The sequence below is a fragment of the Lissotriton vulgaris genome, chromosome 1_2 (genome assembly GCF_964263255.1).
Source record: "Lissotriton vulgaris chromosome 1_2, aLisVul1.2, whole genome shotgun sequence".
Classification (NCBI taxonomy): Eukaryota; Metazoa; Chordata; class Amphibia; order Caudata; family Salamandridae; genus Lissotriton; species Lissotriton vulgaris.
In genome coordinates this window covers 348,605,368-348,631,693 of record NC_141686.1, presented here as the reverse complement: position 1 = coordinate 348,631,693, position 26,326 = coordinate 348,605,368, and the positions used below count along the sequence as shown (strand labels likewise).

Sequence of the window (26,326 nt, the reverse complement as noted above, 5' to 3'; positions counted from 1 at the left end):
TGTTTGTAGGTATTAAGAAATGTATCATAGTAAGATTTTTGGGAAAGCAATGCGATGTTTGTATGGTGGTTAGTGCCGTTGTGATTGTACAAGTGTTGTGATCATATTCTTTAGACCAATTGGACCTGCACTGTCAACCAGAGCTAAAGACGTCTATTAAATCACGCTTTGGGTTCTTGTTCCAGCCCAAGAGCTTATATGGATAGGAATGGTTGCTCAATAGAGTATGCTTTAGGAGATAGTTGAAGGAGCCTGCACCAGGAAACACCGCGCAATAGAGCATGGACAGATAGTATAATGATGACTGGAGAGCTCCAATGGGAGAAATATTAAAATATCTAGTGATCCTTCGAGTGCTCCTTCTTACTTGACTGGATTTCAACTGCAGCAAACTTAGGTATTTAAAACAAAGTGCGAGCAGCAGAGAAACTTGTACAGTGTTGCTGTGTCTCTTGGAGTCCCAAGTTAACAGGCACAATGTAGTCACTGACTGTGGTTCACAAGTCAGATATCAAATCCTGCTGGCTGGCCCTGAACGTTTTGCAATAGACCGTGACGGACGGTGGAGCTGATCTATCTGTCTGCTCTCTTATATGCTGTTCGATATTCTAGAAGGAGTAACCACTGACAGAAAGGGGGTTCACCTTTTTCTCCCATTCTGTTTAGATGTGTGAGTGTATATATATCTCAGTAGTTTTGCCATAAATGGCGTTAGCACCGTTACAAGTCAAACCTAAAAAGTAGTTGATGGTAATATTGACAGTATGATCACAAAAGAGAGTGGGGAGGGAAAGGCAATGGATATACGTCCTCCCAACGCATTTAATATGCACTGAAAATTGCTGTTTGTCAAGAGTAATATTTTGTATGAGTTAGGAGCCATAGGTACTCCTATACTGTGGATGGAAGTCCCTCACCCATTTGTCAGGTGGCATGCTTCATCACAGGGCCCCTCCCAGCACTGGCCTGTATAATACGTGTAAATTAATATATTTCTGCCCATGTAGCACCCTCCAGTGAGTTGAGAGGTACAAGTCACTGAAAGCAATCCGTGTCATGTACTCGTGGCTCATGACATTTATATAGGTAATTATCTTGTAAGAGGGAAAATCAAATAGACTGTATTAGGCAAAGGGTAGGCCCCAATAGGTCATGCTAGTTGTTGGAGTACATATGGTTTAGCATATAATTATAAGTACAAATTAATCATAAACTCATGTCATCTGAATTATGACGGATGTCATCCACTGTCTGAAAAACAGTGAAGCTCAGCGCAACATCACCTCCAGAATCAAGCAAGCATCTCCTCAAAACACCAGTTAAACAGAACTCAGCGCCAACCACAACACCACCACCTCACCATGCCTCACTACCACCATAGCCTCACTATGCACTACAATAGTATCACTCAACACCACCTCAACATCACTAAGCACCACCTCAACTTTAGTGTGTGTGCGTGGCTCTGTGTGTGCTGTGTGTGTGCATACGTGGCTCTGTCAGTGTGTGTGTGTGTGTGTCCGTGGCTCTGTCTGTGTGTGGGTGTGTGTGCGTGGCTCTGTGTGTGTGTGTGTGTGGCTCTGTGTCCACGAATACTCTCTACTACTCTCTAATGCTCACCTATTGCCATTGTAAATGACAATACCATTTATTTATGTTTTTTTAAAAAAAAAATGAAAAAAAAGTCATGAGCAATGCCAATAGCTCTACCTTTAATAATGCCGAGACCATTGCATTGTAAATGCTTGTTATCCACTGTTACCCTGTGTACGGCTTGTTTCCACTGTTAACCAGTATAAGGCTTTTATCTACAGTTAACCAGTGTGAGACTTGTTTCCACTGTTAACCAGTGGAAGGCTTCTTTCCACCATTTACCAGTGAAAGGCTTCTTTCCACCATGATTTACCAGTGTTAGGCTGCAAGCCGAGACGAGACAGGTTGGCATTGAGGGATGTGTAAAAGACACCGGGCTGTGGCATTCTGGATCAGCAGCAGACACTCAATGGTCTAGCGGGAGGCTCTGAGATAGAAAACATCCCCACTGTCTAGGCGTGACATGATAATTGTCTGGACTACAATTTTTTGGGTGGTAAGAGGCAGAGTCCGGAGAAACATTTTGAGACTTCCCAGAAGCCTGAAGCAGCAACCAGACAACTTCTTGACCTGGACATCCAAAGATCAACTTCCATCCAGATTTCAATATTCTTCACCACAGGCTTGGCAGGAGGAACCAGGCCAAGGTCATCAACCATTAGTCAGGGAACTGCAGAAGAGGCTGGTTTCCTACCACAAAGACTTCACTTTTCACTCCACTGAGCTCAAACCAGTTGGATCCCGCTGAGAGGCAGCTCCCACGATGGCCCAGAGCATTGCCATGACCAAGCCATAGTGACGAAAACAGCTGGGTGTCATTGATACAGGAAAGCAGCGTCTTATTAACAATATCTGATGTCACTGGGAAAATTACTGTCTAGGTGAGGAAAAGACATAGGACAAATAGATGACGAAGATTGGAAAGACGCGTGCTTTATATTGGTTTGTGATTATTTTGTTTCTGCAAATACAAGCCTCATTTAGGCCATGAAGGCTGGTAGCTTTTTTACCAAAGACTCATAAAATAGGATTTAAATGTCTTAATTGCCTCCTTCTTTGGGCTGCCAAGTGAGATAACCAGCTAAGGAGAGTTAGCTGAGTTTAATTTATTTTTGATCCCAAATCTTGATAGCCTCACTATGCCATGTCAGGAGACACGTGGCAAACATACCTCTGCACACTGAAGGCGGCTGGCATTAATCATAAAATTATTATTCCACCTACCAGCCCCCCCCAAAAAAGAGTTTAATTAATAAACGAAATATTACATTGGTGCTATCTGAGAGAGGTCTTAGTCAAAACCTAACCCCAGTCTCCGTGACTGAAACATTTTACTAGCTGTAGAAGTCAGAGAAAGATATAGTAGAACAACAGGTGGGTTTCAAATGAGGTGGACTAAAGTCAAAGACACAGTTACAGAAAAATAAGAAATGCAGTAGATCAAGTACATTTGATTTCACTCTGTGTATTAGTATCTTATTTTACAGCAACAACGAGCAGGCTACTCACATACGGTTAAGCTCTTTTTGATTGATACAGAAACTGCAGATTCCTCACTTTTAGACTATCTCCAGAGTGCTTCTGGAAATGTTCAACAGCATTGCTTCTGCATGCCTGAAGGTGGCGTAAGCTTCGTTCCACTTCAGAAAAGACACTTGTGCCTGCTTATAAGCACCAACCCTGCACACTGTCAGCTTCTTTCTTGACTCAGAGTTCACCAAGTAATCAGATGTGTTGGTGTGAAGATCTCGAGAATGGAACCACAGAACGGGAGGTGGGAGGGCAGCCAAGAGAGTTACATAGAGAATCCACCAGAAAGAGCGTTACCGAAGGTGAATAACGGGAGATGGGAGGGCAGCCAAGAGAGTTAAATAGAGAATCCACCAGAAAGAGCGATACCGAAGGTGAATAACGGGAGATGGGAGGGCAACCAAGAGAGTTACATAGAGAATCCACCAGAAAGAGCGATACCGAAGGTGAATAACGGGAGATGGGAGGGCAGCCAAGAGAGTTACATAGAGAATCCACCAGAAAGAGCGTTACCGAAGATGAATAACGGGAGATGGGAGGGCAGCCAAGAGAGTTACATAGAGAATCCACCAGAAAGAGCGTTACCGAAGATAAATAACTTGTACTTCTGATGGATACTTCTATCCACAGATTCCCCACCTTTAGAATAGATATGAAAGCAGTTATCTTCCAAGGTGGTGGGTCAGTTGCTTAATAAAAGTTGAGGGGCTCCCTCTACAAAGTTCAGGAGCCCCCAGGCCATGGGTCCGCTGTTCGTTCATAGTGCCGGAGGGAGCCCCTGGAATGTCTCAACTCAAACAGTTTTTCAGAACAGAACGGGTGAAGTATCATTCAAATCTGACCTTGCTGTCATGCCTCATAAAAGTGTGCCACGTTGTTGCGTCGCAGATATCAAAAACAGGCACTCAACGTGCCAACGCAGTGGTAGCAGCCATAGCTGTGGTTGAATGAGCCCTCAGTCTGCTGGGGCTGCTTTTGGCCCTTGCGTAGCAGATCTTTACGCAGAGGAGTATCCACCTAGACACAGTCCTCTTCTGCACTACCTTGCCCTAGAGAACACCACAACGAGCGGGCCGTCCACTCGAAGGCCCCGAAAGAGATTAATATAAAAACTCAAAACTCTTCTGGGGTCTAGCCAATGGAGTCTCTCCTCCTCTGTCGATGGGTGAGGAGAAGCAAATAATGTTGAGGCTGCGCTAGTTTTCTGTGTTCCTGGAAAAAGGTGGTATAGGGCAGCTGGACTATGAGCCTTAAGCTCACTCGTGTGACTAGCGGCAGTTATCATCATGAGGAAGACTGACGTCAGAGTCAGGTGACGTAAAGGGCAGCTTTGCGTTGGCTCAATCCATCGTTATTTTCACACTGTGCCACCTCAGTTTGAACCCAGCCGTATGCAAAGCAGTCATGACCCTGCTCCAATAGGAACAGTACAGCCTGAACCAGCAAGCCAGGCAGTCTCTAAACCAGAACACAAGCAACTTAGGACCAGTTTTTCCCTCTACAGCTGGGTATAGCTTGGTTCCAGTGACACAGTGTACACAGAACAGACATGTGGACATACCTGTTGTTAGAACCGGCTGTCTCTAGTTGGCAGAGGTATGCACTTCTGACAAATAGGGACACACCTTTTCTAGTCAGGGCAAGGGGATCACACCCTTTGATAACCCCCTGCTCACCCCCTTGGTAGCTTGGCAGAGCAGACAGGCTTATCTCAGAGGCTGTGTCTTAAGCATTCATGACCACATACAGTAATAAAGTGAATACACTACAAATGGACACGACACAGTAGTATTAAAAAAATAAGGATTTTTATATAAGGCTTAGCACAAGACCAAATCACGACAAAAATATACCACAATCTTAATAAATACTCTTGGAAGGAAAAATAATAGTTCAAGCGTAGTTTCTTCTAAGCACAAAGTCTTTAGTATCAAAAGAAACTCTTCTTCTTTAAAACACAGTTCTTGGCAACAGTGTAACCCACACAGGAGTCACACGACGTCGAGGCAAAGTTAATCCAAAGGGTTCAGCGTCGACCGCGAGGAGCGCTACGTCGAGCCCGGAGTCGCACAGACCCCCACAACACAGTACCTTGGAAAAGCGAAGCACACGATGATCAGCGGCGCCAAGATGTCCGGCGTCGCGTCTTCGGCGTCGATCCGGCCTCGGAGTCTGGGCGACCTGCAGCGGCGTCGACAGATGTCAGGCAGGAGCAGCGCTCACGAGGTGAAGCAGGATACGGCGTCGTCGTCGATGTCGATGATGATGTTGCAAGAGTGAGCAGCGCTCACGGCGTCGAGAGGGTGCGAAGTCGATGCGATCAGCAGCGGTGCAGACACGAGGTCCCTTCGAGCTGGAGCCGAACTCACTACTCACTGGCGTTGCTGCTGGCTTCGATCGGGCCCGGCGGCCGGCGTCGAGGAAGCGGGACACTGGAGCCGTTACTCACGATGTCGAGCTGGATTCGGCGACGTCCGTCGGCGTCGAGATTGCTGGTTTCTTTCAGAGGTGCTGGATTCTCAAGTTCCAGCAACAAGCACTTTTAGCAGATGAAGTCCTTTAGCCCTGTGACTTCAACAGGAGGCTGGCACTCTTCCAGCCCTTGGAGATTTTCTTTAGCAAAGCTTGAGAGTACACACTCAGTTCCTCTTTCCTGGTTCCTTGGCAAAAATAAAGAAGCAACTGCAGGATTCCCCCCAGCAAACAGCACACTGGCAGAAGGGGTAGGCAAGTCCTTGGATCAGCAGGCTTCTTGTCCTTGGTTCAGGTTTCCTTGTCAGAAGTGATCTAAATTCTTGGTTCAGGGGTCCATCTCTTATACCCCTTTTTGGCTTTGATCCCTTTGTCCATGCAGGGGAATTTCCCAACATCCTGGGTCTGTTGTGGGTGTAGCCAGGCAGAGGCACCTGGCCTATTCACCGAGCAGGGCTGGGTCCTCAGACGCCCAGCAGGAGGTGGAGCCAGCATTGTCACTGGCAGGAGCAGAGCTATCAGCCTCCTGGTAGGAGGTGGGGCCAGGATCGTCCATGGCAGGCACAGAGCCATCAGTCGCCTGGCAGGAGGTGGAGCCAGCATTGTATCAGGCAGGGCAGGCTATCAGAAGCTACTCTCCCCCTACTCTCAATGCAAATGTCCCACTCATCCCACACTGACTCATCAGATCTCTGGAGCCACCCAGCTCCTGTCACACACACACCAAACCAGCAGAAACCAGAAATAGTTAGACAAGAAAATAGCCACTTTCAAAAAGTGCTATTTTCAAACCCAGAGTCCAAAAACCATCCACATAAACGGATGCGTAATTAAAAACCGAGTTCAGGGATACCAAACTCGGCATTGCACCATGCTCCCCGAGCCAGCTAGGATTATAGCATTATCAATCCCGGCAGCCAATTCTAACTAATGGAGAGCAGGTTACCTCGCAATAGTGAAAAACGAATATGGCTGTAATTCACTATTAGGACATGCCAACTTGGTCAGGCCTGTCCTACCTTATACTTACATGGCACCCTGCCCGTGGGCCTACCATAGGGGTGACTAACATGAAGTTAAGGGAAGGTTTAGGGACTGGCAAGTAGGTGTACTTGCGCAGTCAGCGTGACAGTCCCAGACTGCACGTAGGTCTAGCAATGGCAGACCTGTAGACATACTTTTACTAGGCCGCTCTTGTGGGTGGCACAACATGTGCTGCAAGCCCACGAGCAGCATTTGTATCTACAAGCCCTGGCAATCCTGGTGCACTAGACTAGGGACTGACAGTAAACCAAATAAGCCAAACATGGAATTCAATCAATACAGTAATTTAACATAGGGAGCACTTGCACTGTGGCACTGATCAGCAGTGGCACAGTGCCCAAAGCGATATACCAGCAAAACATCGTAAACAGAGGAGGCAAACAGAAAAAATGGAGGAGAGACTCAAGTTCAAGTTCGGGCATTTGTATAGCGCGCTACTCACCCAGAGTGTCTCAAGGCGCTTCCAATGATGTCAGGTCTAACACCTGTCCCACTTATTGCGACACACTGACGTATGCAAAAAGTAATGGATGGAATGCTTGAATTAATCTCAGTCAATAGGACCCTGATGGAGATCGGTCATCCTCGAGAGCGGGGATGAGTTTCCTCCCTGGTTTTTTGATCAGGAGCAGGACATATGAAACTTCTTTTTATTGTTCCGCAATGTACAGTTGTAAATTTTTCAACTGTGATCTTCAGGGATTTCTATGGCTGGTGTATCACAGTCGGAGTTGTTGTAAATCATTGATGGTTACTGGACTTTAGCTCTTTAAAAAGTGAGTATTTTAGTTTTAGCATTGAATATGCATGGTGCTTTTTAGGCCTTGCCTATTAGACAGGGCAGGCATTGTATGTTACATATACAAAGAACATCCAGGGGGCTTGGAACAGGCTCTTTGATTACACTGGCTGGCATTCCTGCCACTCTCATTGGCCTGCTTCTTATTCTTGTGCCAGCTTGTCAATCTTGTGTTTGATCCTCCCCTGGAGCAGAGCCTCTTTAGGATCTCTCTTGATTGGCTGACTTCTATGCGTCCACCATTTGCTTTTTAAGCACCACTATTCATTATTTTTGGTAAATGCTCCATGAAAGTGCATGTTTTCTAGAGAAGTCTCCCTCATCTACCTCTCTCCAAGTGCACTCCATGTCGGTCATTTGTTTCACAATACCACCTCCATGTTGACTTTGCCCTTTTCTAATCCCCTTTTGCTTTCTCACCAATGTGCTTCTTCCCGTCTGCTCTGTGTTGCTCTTGCCCATTGCTTCTCCTCCCCACCCTGCACATTTCTTCTTTCTCATCTATTGCTTCTCTTCCCCACCTCATAATCCACCATGCCTGCTCACGTGTGTTTCTCATCTGCCTGCGCCACATTTCTCTCTCACCTGTTACTTCCTCTCCAACTAGTGCCCCTGTGTTGCTTCCACCACCGTGTTCTTTTGTTTGCCAAGTTTCCAATATTGTCCATAACATACAGGATAATAATACCGGGAACTCTAAGGATGGATGACAATATTTGAATACTCATCCTTGGGTTGCAGGCTGGTTACAACAGTTTTCAGATATTTGATAGGCATATTTACAGGTGGGCTCCACTTGAGGCAGGAGACTCCTAGATCTGTAGCATGGTGCTACACCGTTTGGCCATCACTTACACCCATCACAAATAAGGCTTAGGAGTTAGATAATCCATTAGTCATGCATTATCATTAGGGCTGTTCTTGTGTGATCCATGTATAGGAGAGTAGGGTCTGCAATCCTATGGTCACCCCCGATTTTTTGCTTTTTGCTTCAACTGGTTTACAACCTTCCCTGGCTGTGGGCCTGCTAATCAGACCCACAGCCTAGCTGTCTCTCTCTAAATTGACATCCATGTACCTTAGGTGCACATCCAATTGGACTGAGTCACCTTATCAGTCCCTGTACAGTGTACCCTAGGTACCCAGGGCATAGGTGCACTCAGGGCCTACCAGGGGCTGCAGCATGTATTATGCCACCCCTGGCTGGCCATCCAAATCTGACACAACTGCTGATCAATCAGCTGGGGCAAGGTGGTGTAATCACCCTTTGCTTTAGATATAGTATCCCTATATCTAACCCTAAAATGGACACACATCCTCCTATCAGTCACTCCTATGGCAGGCATTATCAATCCTGAAGGCAGAGTGCTTGGAATTATGTGAGATGGTGCTCGAGCATGAGCTGAGCCTGTCTGCAGCTTGCGGAATCAAGTCCTGTAGCTGTTTCCATGATAACGCTATACCATATACTCTTAAGTGCATTATAATCCTCGCGGTTATTGCTAACTTTGGTATAGCATTATCAAAACATGTCGAGTAAGGTGTCATACGAATTGGAATACTACCCCCTCGCCAATTCTGGCGACGGGGGTAGCATTCCACCCTTCTAGAGGGACACGACATGTATGTAACTGTGAACCCGGGTTAGAGTTAACTCGAGCCTCAGCATCACAAAATGGATGCTGCTACCACAGACACAAGTCTGACCTCCTGCTGCTGGGAGTCCTTCCAGCGAGGGAGGCTTGGACAAAGGGTTTCCTGCCTTGGGATGTGCTAGCACCACCACAGACAGGATTTTGTGTATTGGGTAGGACAGGGCTGAAAGGAATGAGACATGCTGGGGCACACAAGGTGTCCCTGTGCATACACCGGTCTGAACCAGTTCCTGGGGCACTCCAGCCCCAGTGCTGGCGCAAGACCGGACAAAGGATAGCGGGTGTAACCACCCCCCTTCCTGGTCCCACCCAGAGGAGGGACCTAGTCGTAGTACAGCCCCCTTTACCCGGATAAAGGTAGGAGCTGGTCCCATTCCAAATTAGATTATCCTGAACAACTTTACAAGAAGAAACTCTGGACTTCGACGTTCTGCTCCACAGAAGACTGAAGAAATCTCCCTTGTGGGCAAGGAGTGTCTACCCTGCACAAGCAGGCACCATCAGCGTCCAGCAGCTTCCTTTTGTCGTCTTCCTTCCCGGATCCAGATTTCAGAGCCCGACGAGACCCGGATTCCCAGACCTCTCCGACCTCTACCTACATCTGCAGCACTACTGAGATCCGTTGGTACGACGAGACACGTGGGACCGGCCATCTTGAAAGAAGCAGCACTTCCCTCCAGCACGACTTCCGAGGCATCCTCATCCAAGTGCTTTGGGGACTGAGAAGCCCCGACCCCGAGCAGCTCCTGCACCGAAGATCAGCCCTCCAGCATCCACGAGATCTGCGTGGGGCCCTTCTGCCTGTTTGCTGCTCGACGCGTTGTCTGGTCACTTGGCGGCTGGCTAGTGACCTCCTAGGCGACGAACTCCGACAACGTCACTGCTGGTCTGGTTGCTCCAGACTGGCCCTTGCTCCCTTCCAAAAGAGGAGCACCCCGGACCCTCCTGGTCCACTCCAGATGCCGTTTCCACTCACCGCGTGGGTTGCCTTTGCCAAGGCCTGTTGACTCCGAATCCGAAGCCGACACCGCCGTCAGCGAGAGCCTGCGTGGGACAGCTCGTGCCTCCATCCTGGTCGTCGAAGACACCACCTGGACCACGTGGCTGCAGAGACAAGCGTCCACCTTCACCTGATCGCGACGATGACATCTGGTTCCACTCCTGGTTCCACTCCAGTCACTGGCTAGTGACTTTGAACATTGTCCCCTCTGCTTTCAGGTTCTTCTCTTTACTGATCCACCCTTGGATCACGCCGGACATCTTCGTCCTGACTGCCTGCAGCATCTTTTCCTCCAGGCTCCATAGACTTCAACGCCGGAACCCGACACGACTTGGCACCTATACACCCGCAGCCTGTGGGTGAGGTAACACAAGCATTTCGGTGCTCAAGGGTAGATTGACTCTCCTAGTGTCCAGTTCCACAGTCGTTTCAGTCCTATCTAGTCAGGGACGTCCGTACTCACCTTTTTCTTAAACTGTACTGTCCATAGACGTTTGTACGCATCTTGCGTGTGAGTTCACACTCTGCACACGCGCTCCGTGGACCTCCTATTACTTACCTCAAGTTAGTATAGCGTGGTCCCAGCGATCCTACAGCCTCTGGACAGCTCCACTCCTAGTATTGACTTTCACATTCCACTTACTTAGTATATGGTTTGTCGTGCCCCTAGGGCACCATTGTAAATCGTGCAACTTAAACCTAAGAGATTGTCATGTGCTTAGCCCTCTGATCTCATAAAGAGTTCAGAGGTGTATGTTAGTTAATAAATGCTTGTTTACTTTCATAACAACCTGTGTGGTGTCCTTTCACTTGGTATTCAAGGGGTTATATGTGGTAAAACAGCTGGCTTCACATGCCAAAAGAGTTTAGCCTAAGACTGCTTTGTCCATGCTACCATTAGGATAGCTGGTCTATGAGGTTGACTTACAACCAATCATCATAAGGGTTGTTTGGACTGATACAAGGTGATCACTAGAACTAGTGAGCATCATATATCAGGCCAACTTCTCACATTGGTCAGCAGCGGTTGGGATTTGAGCCTGCTGTTGTTTTTGCCAAATATAATCTTGAGATATCATTTGAAAGATCACATAAGGTACCATAGGTTCATATAACAAGCTTAGAAATACTCTGAGTTCTACTGAACCAGCTGTTGTAGTAGAAAGGGAGTAGCACACCCTGACTACAACTCTTAGCAAGGGATCAGTAGGTAAACCCATAGTGTTGGTAAGTGCACCACTTACACCTCACTAGAAAAGCATGTCTACCACAGGAGAGAACACAGTGGCTCCCCTTGGTGATATTGACCCTCCACAGGTCATGTCAAGATATGCAGCCCTTAGCTTCCAGGAGATGAGACAATTGTGTACCTCCAGGAAACTAAAACAGGGTTCTAACCCTACAATTCCTTTTCTGATAGGTCTCTTAGAGACATTGATGCCAGAAGGGCTTCTAATCCAGGCCCATCTGACCCTACAGAGGGAACCATACCCCCAGTAGAGGAGAGCTCTAATCTCCCTGAAACTGATGAAGTGGAGGAAGATGGAGACTCATCTGATGGAGAGGTAAACCATGGTCAGGGAGGAGTCAGCAGACTTACCAGGGGCAACTTAAGCATACATGAGAATGGAACTGGGGGAGCCCCTGGCCTATCCTCAGGCAGGCTTAACCTTGGGAATAGACGAGTTAGGTCTCACTCCATAGGCTCTAACAGATCTATTCACACCCATGTCTCTCAGGCATCTTCTCAGAGAGGGATGACATCCCCTCAGAGAAGAGAGCATGAAGCTAAGATGAGGGAAGTCAATCTGAGGATTGAGAGGGAAGAACTTGCCCTTGCCAAAGAAAGACTTGCCTTTGCCAGAGAGCAGAAATTGAGTGGGGCAGACCCCACTGGTGGCAGCATTATCCCTAGAGATAAAGACATGAGTTTTGATACTAGACACCTGAGTAAAATAGTGCCCCCCTTTAAACAAGGGGATGACATCCACAAATGGATGACTGCTCTGGAGAGGGCCTGCACTGTACAGTGCATCCCCCAGAGTCAGTGGGCAGCTATACTGTGGCTCTCCTTCGAAGGTAAAGGTAGAGATAAGCTCCTCACTACTAGAGCTGAGGATGCTAACAATTACCAAATCCTGAAGAACACACTGATTGATGGGTTTGGCTTAACAACTGAGCAGTACAGGTTGCTGTTGAGAGACACCCAGAAAATTCAGTCTCAGGATTGGGCTGACTTTGTTGATTGTGCCACTAAGGCTTTTGAAGGCTGGTTACTGGGAAGTAAAGTTACTGATTACACAGGATTGTATAATCTAATTATGAGAGAGCAAATCTTAAGTAATTGTCAGAATCAGTTGTTGCATCAGCACCTTATTGACTCAGATCTGACCTCTCCCCAAGAATTGGGAAAGAAGGCAGACAGATGGGTCAGGACAAGGGTCAAGCAGCAGAATCAGAACCAGGGTAGTGGCCAGAAGAAAGCAGACCAGAAGTGTAATGAGAATAAGCAAAATGACCAGAAGTCTTTAACAGGGCCCCAACAATCTAAAGAGGGTGGGTCCCAGAATTCCCAAAAGAAGAAGAATAATGGTCAGAGGAAACAATGGTGCCAATACTGTAAAAGTAATACTCACTGGTTTAGTGAGTGCACCAGGAAAGGCCCAGCTCCTACCACTACTGCCCCTAAGGCACCTGCACCCCCTAGTACAGTTAGTAGTGGTAGCAATCCTCCCAAGGCTATAGTAGGGTTACCCCTGGGAACTGAGGGGGGTTCTGACCTAGTCAGGACCTACTCAGGCTGTTCTTGTTTGTACTGGGGACATGGATATGACCCCTACAATAAGTCCCAGTACTCTGGGCAAGTACAGGCAAACGCCTTTAATCAATGGAAAATTGGCTCAGGCCTACAGGGACACCTGTGCCAGTGTCACTAAGGTGACACCAAACTTTGTGGACCTGATCAGGTAATACTAGGTTCATACTACCTAGTGACCAATGCTAGCAATGTCACTACCAATCACAGTGTGGCAGTTGTTAATTTCTCCTGGGGAGGGGTAAATGGCCTCAAAAGGGTCGTAGTTAGTTCAGACCTCCCAGTGGACTGTCTTTTGGGCAATGATTTGGAATCCTCCTTATGGTCAGATGTGGAGTATAGGACTCATGTGGAAATGTTAGGTTTGTCAGCACATGTCCTTGCTGTGACTAGGTCACAGGCCAAGAAATGCCCAGCTGAACTAGTGCTGGATCCTGGAACAATGGATCAGACACTAACCAAGAGTAAGAGCAGTAGGGTTAAGGCTGTGCCTTTCCCCTTGCCTCAGGCAGAGGATCAGCCCTCACAGGAGGCTGACCTACAGACCCCAGAAGGAACTGTCCTAGAGGGGGAGCTTGAGCCTGAACAGGTTGAGTTCCTTGGGACAGGGGGACCTTCCATGGCAGACTTGAGGCAGGCTCAATTTGACTGTTCATCTCTTGAATCCCTCAGACAGCAGGCTGCTGCTGAGGCTGCAGGGAATGCCACAGGTGCCCATAAAGTATACTGGGATGATGGACTCCTTTACTCTGAGTCAAGAGACCCCAAGCCTGGTGCTACCAGGAGGCTGGTCATCCCCTTGTCTCTGAGAGGTTTCCTTCTCACCTTGGCTCATGAAATTCCCCTTGCAGGTCACTTAGGCCAGAACAAGACTTGGGACAGGCTTGCCCCACATTTTCACTGGCCCCATCCTTTACCTGTGGTGGGGTACCCTTTGAAAGAGTGGGGATTGACATTGTTGGACCAATGGACCCCCAACAGCATCTGGGCACAGATTTATACTGGTGGTAGTGGATCATGCCACCAGGTATCCAGAAGCTATTCCCCTTAGGACCACTACAGCTCCTGTTGTGGCCAGGGCCCTACTTGGAGTTTTCTCCCGAGTGGGGTTTCCTAAGGAGGTTGTCTTTGACAGAGGTGCAAACTTCATGTCAGGATACTTGACTGCTATGTGGAAGGAGTGTGGAGTAAATTACAAATTTACCACACCCTATCATCCACAGTGCAATGGGCTTGTGGAGATATTCAACAAGACCCTAAAAGGGATGATAAAAGGGTTACCTGAAAAGCTTAGGCGAAGATGGGACATCCTTTTACCCTGCCTTCTGTTTGCTTACAGAGAGGTCCCGCAGAAAGGGGTTGGCTACAGCCCTTTTGAGCTTCTGTTTGGGCATCCTGTAAGAGGACCCCTATGTCTTGTGAAGGAAGGATGGGAGTTACCTCTCAAAAAGCCTAAACAGGATATTGTGGACTATGTACTTGGTCTCTGCTCCAGGATGGCAGAGTACATGGATAAGGCATCTAAAAACCTGGAGGCCAGCCAAGAACTTCAAAAAGCTTGGCATGACCAAAAGGCTGTCCTGACTGTGTATCACCCAGGACAGAAGGCGTGGGTGTTGGAGCCAGTGGCCCCAGCAGCTCTCCAAGGCAAATGGTCTGGACCCCATGCCATTATTGAGCAAAAGGGAGAGGTCACCTACCTGGTGGACCTTGGAACTCCCAGGAGCCCTCACTGAGTACTTCATGTGAACAGGCTCAAGGCATTTGTCAACAGGGAGGACAGGGGCTTGCTCATGGCCACAGATGAAGGGCAGGAGGAGGAGAATGACCCTCTCCCAGACCTGCTCACTCAGAACCCTGATGATGGGTCAGTAGATGGTGTAGTCTTTTCTGACAGCCTCTCTGAGCATCAACAAGAGGATTGTAAACAGGTTCTTCAATGCTTTAGACAAATGTTCTCTCTAACACCCAGTCAGACAAACTGGTGCACCCATGAGGTGGACACTGGTGACAGTCTGCCTATAAAGAGTAAAATCTACAGGCAACCTGACCACGTCAGGGACTGCATAAAGCAAGAAGTACAAAATATGTTGGAATTGGCAGTCATTGAACCCTCAGAGAGCCCATGGGCTAGTCCTGTAGTGCTATTGCCAAAAGCTCACACCCAGGATGGTAGGAGAGAGATGAGGTTTTGTGTAGACTACAGGGGTCTCAATGCTGTCACTAAGACAGATGCCCATCCAATACCAAGAGCAGATGAACTCATTGACAGATTGGCTTCTGCCAAGTTCTTGAGTACATTTGACCTGACAGCTGGTTATTGGCAAATCAGGTTAGCTGAGGATGCCAAGGCCAAAACAGCATTTTCTACCCCAGGAGGTCCAATCCGGGACGCCGCCACGAGACGACATACGAAATTGGAGCACCCGACTGCAGGTGCTCAGTGGTTATTACCACGAACACCGAGTTTTACTACGTCCCGGTGGCCTCCTCATCTTCAATTTATGCCCGTACCGGAGCTCGACATTATAGAAAAGAGCAAGAAATTGTCTTTGCGAATACTAGATTCCCTGCGGATGTCCGCACTACCCTGAACAATCTTTATACCTAGTCCTTTTACACTCTGAACACTGCTGGATATAGCATGGGAACATCTACTGGGCTTACCTACTCGTATATACATTCCACTTACTTAGTATATGGTTTGTCGTGCCCCTAGGGCACCATTGTAAATCGTGCAACTTAAACCTAAGAGATTGTCATGTGCTTAGCCCTCTGATCTCATAAAGAGTTCAGAGGTGTATGTTAGTTAATAAATGCTTGTTTACTTTCATAACAACCTGTGTGGTGTCCTTTCACTTGGTATTCAAGGGGTTATATGTGGTAAAACAGCTGGCTTCACATGCCAAAAGAGTTTAGCCTAAGACGGCTTTGTCCATGCTACCATTAGCATAGCTGGTCTATAAGGTTGACTTACAACCAATCACCATAAGGTTTTTTTTGGACTGATACAAGGTGATCACTAGAACTAGTGAGCATCATATATCAGGCCAACTTCTCACACCATGCATAAGGACAAAAAGACATCAACCCATATACCCCCTGTCAGGAGCCAAAAAAACTGGGAGTATGGTTTGATGCAGGTCTCACTTTCGGACCTCAAATCAACCGTATGGTGGGTATGTGTTTCGGAATCCTGAAAAGGCTGAGGAAAGTTCTGGAACTGCTATCCACGGAGGCCCGTAAAACCTTGGTAGGTGCATTGGTGACCGCAAGGTTGGATTATGCGAACCTGCTGTACCTGGGGGCACCTGGGAAAAGCTTTGGTCGCCTTCAAGTGCTGCAGAATGCGGCAGCACGTCTCATCCTCAGGCTGCCCAAAAGGGATCCCTCGCGGGAGGCCTTGCAGAAACTACACTGGCTCCCTGCGGGAACACCTATTTGGAATGCTGAATTTGTGAAAACACTAATAGATGTGATCCATTTACCTGAGAAAATAGCAGTTGAAAAATATTCAGCCCATAAAAAGAGTGAGGATTACAATACCCGTGGAAAAAATTATGTAGATGCAATTGCTAAGCATTGTGCTAAAAATCAAATTTCAATCAATCGAGAAAAGCAAAAAGAACATGTTCCGAGTCCTTTAATGCTAATTACTGTAGTTAAAACTTGTCAGGAAGTGAAACAACTACAGGAGGAGGCAGAAGCAGAAGAAAAAGATATTTGGTTAAAAGCAGGATGCAGACAAAGAGAGGAAGACGAAATATGGGTTTACAAAGATGAAAGACCAGTAATGCCCGATAGCATGATCTCAGACATGGTCTGAATGTACCACGGTGAGGCCCACATTGGTAGAGATGCTATAATTCATCTCTTCAGACAGACTTGGTATAATCCCAATTTCAGGATGATTGCTGAAAGCTTGTTCCAAAGGTATGTCAGCAATTCAATCCAAACAGGAGAACCATTTTAAGTTTGGGAACCATAGGACGGAAGGGTGGCCCATTTACAAGGGTTCAGATGAATTTTGTAGAGTTGCCCCCATGTAATAGGCTTAGGTATGTTTTGTGATAATCTGTTTGTTCTCCCGATGGGTGGAAGCTTTCCCCACGAGAAGAAATGATGGGATAACTGTCGCTAAACTGTTTTTACGTGAGATAATCCCACGTTTTCGGTTCCCGTGACGATTGAGTCAGACCGAGGACCTCATTTCCAAAATGAATTTATGCAAATGATCTGTGAAGCTCTGGACATTCGCCAGAAGCTACATTGTGCTTACAGACCTGAGGCTTCAGGAGGAGTGGAACAAGTGAATGGAACAATTAAAAACAGAATTGCAAAAATGTGTCTAGTAACAGGGCTTAAGTGGCCTGATGCCGTGCCGCTTGTCTTAATGACACTAAGAAGCATACCTGACAGGAAGACTGGACTAAGTCCACATGAGATTTTGATGGGCAGGGTGATGAGGCAGGCCTATTTACCTGTTGATAAATTGTTGACAATTAATGAAGACATCATAGTGGATGACTGCAAAAATCTGTCTGATGTGGTAACATCTGTGCTCCACCAGGTGGGAAATAAGTCAAATTCAAAACAGATAAATCCAGCTCATGATCTAGTCCCTGGGGACTGGGTTCGAGTGAAAGTACTTCGCAGGAGAAATTGCTTGGTACCACGGTGACAGAAACCACGTCAAGTTATCTTGGTCAGTACTACTGCAGTCAAGTGTGCTGGACTGAAGAGGTGGGTGCATGCTAGCCACAGAAGAAAAACATTAGGATGGGGTCCCTGGGCTTGTTTAACGACCCTCGGGGTACATGCCCTACTGACACTAAAAAACTAGAAATAGTATCCGGGTGTCAGAGAAAAACTACGAATCTACTTTGAAAGCAACAAAAAACAATACTGTGTGATGGTTGAAGTGACGTGACTATGTGTCATCCTGCACTCAGATTTCCCTTCTTGGAAAAAAGTGCCCATCAGTTTCCGCCTGATTCCGCCCTACATCATTTGGGCTCTCCTTACCCAGGAGAGAATGCAGTATATCTATCAGTGTAGTAGTGATAGGTTGATTTCAGAAAATTCAAAAATTTTGCTGGTAGGGCTACCAAACTGTTTTACTGCGGGTTACTGAATTACAGTGCCAAAATAAATGTGTGGAAAAAATAGTGATGTTAAAATTAGGTAGCTATTGAGTGGATGCAAACATTTTAATCAGTTCCCTCAAAACTCCCAATATTAAAATGTGAAAAAGCAAACAGATTTGACATAATATCTGTTATTCAGTATGGTCATGCTAGCCACACCATGTGTGTGCCTGCACCTGAATACCCATACGACGGTGAAAGTACAACTGACTCTGATTCTGAAGCTGAACCAGAGAAAACTCCAGATATTAAAGATCGACAAGAACATCGATATCTGGAAGTATCAGAAGCCAGTTCTGTGTCTGAAGGTGAAGGTGAAAGGGAGGTTGTGGAGATATCAAATTCTGAAGATCAATCTGAAGATCGAGAATTGGTAAAGACAGACACCAGTAAAGACGTAGAAGAAAGTGAAGACAAAGCTGTTGAAGAGGAGAAAACTGAAGAGCAATCTGAAAACTCTTAAGGCAGGAACGGAAATCCTGAGACTGGGGAAGAGGAAGTAACTCATGATAAGGATGAGATTCCAAGTACCAGTTATGAAGGTGTTCCTAACAGAGTAACAGAAAAGAAAGTTAAATCCGATGAAGATAAAGACATTGTGAAAATTATAATCAATGATACAGCTGAAGATACTAAAAGTGAAACTGATGACAGTGCAGATGAAACTCCATTAAGAAAAAGCCCACGGAAAAGAGCTTGGAGAGTGGAGCATAACACGTAGAGCCAAAGACTAAGAGAGTCTGTAAAGGAGACAATTGCCCTAAAGAAACTGGTGGATTGAGATTTAAACTAGTGAACAAAACAAAAGAGCAAGAAGAGCAAGTGAATGAAATCACTAGCCAGAAAGAAACACTGGGAAAGAAAATAGAGGTTGTCCAAAGACCAAAAAGATTAAGACGACCGAACCAGAAGTATAAATCACCTGAGTGGACTTACATTGTCCTACCACCAATTGCTGAAGTGAATAGCAGTCAAGAAAACTTGTACAACCCAAAGGCAATTGGGAAAAATGAGTAAAGAAGTCAATTAAGAGAATAGAGATAGGTGCTCAAAGCATATGGTATTAAGTAAAAATTCTGTCCTGTGAGACGGATATTGTAAATATAGAAGAGGTCGAGTTGACATAAGGTCAAAGAAAACTTGTTAGAAAATTTAACTATAGTGTAATCTAGAATAGAACTGACACAAGGTCGAAGAACATTTTGTTAGTAAATTAAGTGGTGTACAACTTATAGTTGACACTAGGTCGAAGAAAACTGTGTTAGGGAAACATGGCAATCAGTAACCATAAAACAAAATGTTCTATTTTAGAAAATGGTGTAGATGTTGCTTGATATGTATGGGATTGTTGATAATATTATGGGTAATCTTAGCTATTGTCATTCCTTTTCAAGAAAGCTTAATGAAATTGAAACCAAATGTGAGTTCAAATAAGCCAAGTGAGAAAGAAAAGTTTCATGAGACTCATGTGTATAAACCAGAAGTGCATCAAGATAGGTCAATTAGTGACTAGACAAAGAATACGTTTTCACGACTATTACTTGATGTGACGGGGTGGAACTCGTGTCCGATAATACTGGAAAATGCAGTCCAGATAACTTAAAAGACTGGTGGTCAGCTGTTCCCCTTTCTGTTTCCGACAAACAGCCGGACTCAGCCTGGTTAGATGAATGGACTCGCGCAGGCTCAGAAGCAGCCTGGGGACACAAAGCTGGAAACGAATACGGCTCCTTTAACTCTGCCGATGAGGGAGACGAGGCTCAACCCACCGGCAACGTCACACGCTCAAAAGACGGCGGAATCGGAATAACGGCAGACAGCGTTTCCCAAGGAGAAGACGGACGAGGCTGGAGACGAAGTACGGAACTGGAGCCCTGCAGAGAAGAAGCCCTGACGAGCCCAGCAGTGGACAACAAGCCAGGAGGCCAACGGTCCTGCGAATCGCCCCGCCACACTCCCGCGGGAGGAGTGTGGCTTGCTAAGGTATGGGGCAAAGTGGCGGGCTGGGTGAATCGGAATAGTACAGTAAATGAGTGAAACTGCTAAAAGCGTAGCCTCACTGTCCCTTTTCCTTCACGAGCACTAATAGGCACTAGAGCTTACGTTTCGTTGCACTTCTTCACTCGGTGTCCCTCACCCCTGGTCCCCTAACATTCTGCGAGGTTGTCAGCCTGACTCCTTGTTGTTTCTTTTCTTCCCACGCATGATTGGAGTTGAGGACCTTAGCCCCCGACGACCACTGATCACTTCTGGTCTGGAGAACTATCGGCACCTGCGTGGAAGAAACGCCCTGGAACTCTCATCGTTTCCCAAAGGAGTCAGGACGGAACCCGACGAGTTTGCTCGCATTAGACAAACTAGTAGAAGGAGAAAAGCATACTTGAAAATAAAACCCTCTTTGAAAACTTTATTCAACGTGTCAGAGTCGCTCCCTCCCACCTCTCCTAGTCCTGATCCCGTACACTTGAGTATATTAAAACTATGAATGTTGATGATTGTTATGTTTGTGTAAAATTGCCAGCATCAGTGTCAGAAGGGGTGACCTATCACCACCTTCCTCTTACATATGGGGTGACTTGTAGTGTAATTGCAAGTTTGTTTTATCAGACTGGAAAATTGGAATATCATTATTCTAATGTAGATGAAATGTTTGCAAAATTAAAGATTGATAATGCATTGAACAAAAGGAAACCTGCAAAAGAGATGGGAGAGAATTTCTTAGAACTAGATGAGTTGACACATGAATACGCTTTTAATAATAATTTGACATGTAAAATGAAAATTGAAGAGAAAGCATTTCTGAATATGGTTGAGGAAAGAAGGATTGCTTACAAACGAAGTGAGAAAGTGAAACATGCGAAATCTAAATACTGGACATTTGATGATGAGAATCATGATGACAAAAATGTGAATGTGGCTAAAAACATAGATACTCCAATGTTAGGGAAATTCTGTATTAGAAGAGATAATACTATGTACGATAATTATTTTGTGGGTGCAAGTCAATGTAAAGACACTTATAGTATTATAGGGGGTTGGGGATTTAAAGGAAGAGATGATCCTGTTTTTCCTGGAATTTATTTCATTTGTGGGAATAGAGCTTACTATAGGTTGCCAGACCATTGGTATGGGACTTGTTATGTGGATTTGGTCTTTCCTAAAATTTTCCATGTAGATAGCGGTACGGAAAGCATGAGAAGGTAAAGTCTTAAGCAGAAAAAGAAGAGAGAGTGTGTTGGAAATAATAGGTGATGTTTTTGGAGCACTCATACCAGCAGTGGGAATTTTGTTTAATGAAAATAGAATCAGAAAATTGTCCACAATAGTTGATCATTTATCAACAGACACCGCAGGAGGATTCCTGATGGTGAATACAGAAATGGTTGCTATGAGAGCTATGGTAATGCAAAATCGACTTGCCCTTTACATCATTTTAGCAAAAGAGGGAGGAGTCGGTGGAATTTTAAAGGTGCAACATTGTTGTACTTACATTCTGGATAAAAGTCAAAATCTTGAAAAGTATATTATAAATATTACAGATTTACATAAAGAAATGGAACCACTGGAGGTTGAAGGTGTCCTTGAAAAGTTAGGTAAAAGTTTCTCAGCAATTAAACATTGGTTCCAAGAAATAGGTAGTTCAATTATAGGTAAAATACTAATTCCAATAACAATTTTAGTGATAGTGATCTTCCTGATAAGATTATGTTGTATATGCAAAGGTAGGAGAGATTTTAGAAAGGCAATAAAGAAAAGAAATGAAGAACGCAAGGCAAAGGAAAGAGAAAAGAATGAAATAGAAATGGAAGAAATCAGAGAGGAGATTTTCAAAGATTCAAAGGAGAAAGATACTAGAGAGTAGATGGTACTAATACGAAGAATTTGAAACATGTTCTGCTAAATATTCAACATTTTGAGAGATGTTTGGTGATAAAATCACCAGATGAGGGAATTGATGGAGCAAGGTGGCAAACAAAAATGTTGTGTACCCCTTGTAAAGTCAATGTTCCATAACGTTAACATTTACTAATGGTGTGTTGTGGTGAATTAATCAACAACAGTATAAGATGCACATACATGAACATGTGGGAATACTAATTTTGCCTGCATGAAGCAATATAATTAACTAATTCGTATTGTTTTTGTGTTGTGAACTAATGCACAGCTTAAAATTAAGTAAATGCAATATGAAAATGCTTATTGAACACATTATTGTGCTAAAAAGTTGTTGGATATGTAAGTATAAAATGCATTTATGTGGCTTATCTGCTAAGTAACAACTAATAGGGAAACCTTAGTACGGTGAGAGGTAAACAGAGGGCTTTAGTTCCATATTTAACATGAATTTGTGTTTGTTTCTATGATAGTTCCAAAAGGGGCCTCTGAGGCCTACAAAAATATGGTTGCTCTGGTGAACTGCGAGCAAGTGCTGGACTGCACATTCGGGCCCAAAGCCTGCCAGCGAGAGTGAACTGCCTGTGCTCGGATGGGAAGTTCAAGGCTACATTGCCCTGGAAGCCAGGATGGTTGCCAAAACATGGACGGTCGAGTGTTCTAAATATGAGAAAGTAATGCGACGTTGCAAGTCGAGGAAGTGACCAGGCCAAAGACTGTCCTAAACAATACCCCTTTATAATTTCACTGATTCACCGTGAATATGATGTTGTAATGGTGAGGAGATGCTCACCCATCCCAAAGTTGTCCAATCAGAACCCGAATTGAAGATGTTAGATACTTTTTAGATAGATTAAGTTAGGAAATTAGTGTATAAAACCCCCTGATTTTGCTTAGAGGCAGTCCCTTTTTTGATTTCCTCTCGAAGTGCTATCGGATTGAAGATCGATTCCTGGATGTAAGATACTTTGATTTCTTTCTGTGTGCTTTGCAGGATTGAAAGGATAAGATGAGGGCGTTAGTTAGGGATGTTAGGAGAGAATGAATTTGGAACTATCTATTCTTTGCTAAACTTTTAACTGATTTTCTAAATAAAGTCACTATTTTCTGAGCTCTAAATAAAATGATAATTCTGAAATAAAGTTTAAGATTTTTCTGAATAAAGAATTAATAAATGCCTAAATGTCAGACATATTAAAGTTTTGCCTTAAATAAAATTGGGAAAATGGAATATTAAAGCGGGTCTGTAATTTTTACTACGCCTAATTTTCTTTCTAGCAGATACATTGCCACTATGGTGGTGTGTCTGAATAAAATTAATGTTCGGTTAAACCATGGTAAATCTTAGTAAAACTATAGGTGTAATGAATAACTGATTAAATAGGTTTAGACACTCCGCCAAATGTTACAGCATTACTCCTTTGTGATTAACCAATCCTTGAAGCCGAGTTAAGTGAACAGAGTAAACGTGCAGTGTTATGGGCCCCACTGATGGAATAAGTGTGTGTTCAGAGGTTTCAGGGAAAAGGTAAGTGTTAATTAGAAATGATTTTTGGAGTCCTGCTGTAGCATAAGTCATATGTCAAAGCGAAAATTAAAAGAACAGATTTTTTTCTAATCTTCCTGTGTTTTTTGGGTTATTCCTTATATTTAATACAGTTTTATATCCTCAAACAATTTAGCCCCAAATTAGGCATAGCTACCAAGGTTTCAGATTGCTAATTGTGACATTTTCATATTTTCAGGGTAATTATGAGTGACATTTCACCACTGACCAGAGTCACCTGACCGTCACGGGCGTGGCCCAAGATACTTCTATTAATCAATCAGGGAATTTTAAAGCGCACTACCCACCCATGAGGGTCTCAATGCGCTGGAGGAGGTAGGGAGCAGCTACGGTCAGTCAAAGAGGCAGGTCTTGAGGGTCTTCCTGAAGATGTGCAGGGTGGGGGCGCGTCTGATGTTGATCGACAGCTTGTTCTAGGTCTTGACAGTGATGTAGGAGAAGGTTCTTCCCCCCGCTCTTGCTCTGCGGATGCGTGGGGGTTTAGTGAGGGTGAGGTCGGCGGATCGAAGGGTCCTTTTGGGTACGTGGAAGTAGATTATGTTGAGATATCGGGGTCCAGTGTTGTGGAGGCATTTGTAAGTGTGGGTGAGTATGTGTTTGTGTCGAGGATGAGTCTGGCTGCGGTGTTCTGTATGGTTTGGATAGTTTGAGGAGCAGAGGCTTGTTGATTCCGACGTGGAGGGTGTTTCCTTAGTCCAGTCTGCTGTTTATGAGTGCATGGGTGACCATTTGAAGATCTTTCAGAGGATGAAGAGGTTATTGAACCAGGTGGATACGACAGCGTTGGCCTGTCAGGGCACGGAGGGGGAGGAGTCGAGTATGATGCAGAGATTTTGGGCGTGGTCTGTGGTGGTAGGGGGACTGCATGGGACACCAGGTGTTGTCCCATGCAGAGGGGGAGGGGACAAGGACCTCTGTCATCTCTGAGTTGAGCTTCGGGCAGCTGCTGCTCATCCAGGATGCAACATCCTTTATTCCTTCCTGGAAGTTGAGTCTGGTGGTGATTGGGTCCTTGGTGAGGGAGAGGATGACCTGGTTGTCGTCTTAGGGGCTGAGCGATGATCCTTGGGGTACTCCGCAGTTGATTTCCATTGGTTTGGAGAAGAAGGGTGGAAGTCTGATCTGGATTGGGAGGGGTCTAGTATGGAGTTTTCTCCGATGATTTTAGTTAGTTGGAGGTTGACGGTCTTCTCTGTGACGTTTGCCGTGAAGGGGAGGAGGTAGATAGGTTGTAGTTCTTGAGGTCCGATGGATCTGCTAGGGGTCGAACTTCTGTGCATTTCATGTCATCTGGAAAGATGCCGGTGGCGTTGATTGTGCGTCGTAGTTCCGTAGCGATGGTGGTGGTGGTTCTGTGAAAAATGTGCATGGGCAGGGGTCCATGGGGGCTGTGTTGCTGGAGGGGGGGGGTGGTTTCAAAGTAGGGTGTCTGGTCACTGAAGGCCCTTGATTTTCTGAAGGAGTTAGGAGCCGAGCTTGTTGCAGAGGTCCTGGCAGGGGGTGATATCCAAAGTTTTATGGGGGGGTTGGTGAATTCCTGGATGATGCTGAAGAGTTCCTTGGAGCTGCTAGAGTTGACGAGGATCTTGTTCTGGATGAAGGTCCATTTCGTGGATCTGAAACGTTGTTGGTATTCTGTCATGGTGTTCTTGTAGGTGATGCAGTCCTCAGAGGATTTGCTGTTTCTCCAGTTCTTCTTGAGACATCTGCAGGTGCTTCTGGATTCTTGGAGTTTGGCGGTGAACAAGGTGGCTTTTCTGGGGCTCTGTTTGTCGGGGGTAGGTAGGGGTGTGAGCTCGCCTGCGCAGTTGGAGATCCATCTGTGGAGTTCTTTGACTACGAGGTGGTCGTTGGTCGAGGTGGCATAGGCATCGCGGTTGAGGGTGGAGTTCAGCTGCTCCTCAGTAATTGGTCTCCAGTTTCTTCCTGTAGGTTGGGGTTTGAACGCCATGGGTTTGTCGATGTGGAAGTGTATGCAGTGGTGGTCCATACATGGGGGTTGCATGGTGTGGCTCAAGTGGATGTTACCTCCTAAGAAGATGGGGTAGAGGGTGTGTCCTGCCTTGTGGGTGGGGGTGGTGACAAGTTGTTTCAGTCCGAGGTTGGTGAGGTTGTCCAGGAGGGTAGCGGAGTGATGTTGTTGAGGTGGAAGTGGAGGTCTCCGATGAGTATGCAGTCCATGGAAGCAATGGCATGGGGTGCTTTGAGGTTGGGGAAGGTGGTGGTGAACGCAGTTCGAGGTCCAGGAGGTCTGTAGCTGAGGGTGCTTCTTAGGGTCCTTCTGGGACAGGTCTGAATCTTGAAATAGAGGGGTTCGGTGGAGGAGGGCTGTCGCTTGAACTCATGGCCATGAGTTGGAGGGAGCTCTTGTGTACGATGGCAAGTCCTCCTCCTGGGCGGTCCTTCCTCTTGATCTTGTATTCGTCAGGGATAGCGGAGGCAATGTCGGGCGGTCGAGGTGTCTGTGAAGAAGGTGAAGTCTGGTGAGAGGGTGTCGATGAAGTCCCAGATCTCTATGGCGAGGCTGTGCATGGAGTGCATGTTGAGGAGGATACACCTCAGGACTTCGTTGGTATTGGCGTCCAACGTGGGTGCGGGTGCCGTAGGGGTGCGGATGGAGGTGAAGGTGTGGCGGCAATGATGGCAGGAGAACTGGCGATGGGTGGTGTTTGGCGTGGACAGCTGGCAGTTGTTCCTGCCGGGGTTGAATGCAAGGAGAGCAGCTCTGTCGTAGAGGTGGGTGGCCGGAGATCCAGGGTCCCTGGTGCTGAATATAGATGGGTTGCGAACGGGTGCATGCAGGCTTGACT

The 26,326-nt window shown here is 45.9% G+C and overlaps 1 pseudogene; it reads right to left on the bottom strand.

Annotated features, from left to right (window-relative positions):
• LOC147736756 (uncharacterized) overlaps positions 1-25,467 on the bottom strand; it is a 60,447-nt pseudogene extending 34,980 nt beyond the window's left edge.
• Between the last annotated feature and the right edge of the window lie 859 nt (positions 25,468-26,326).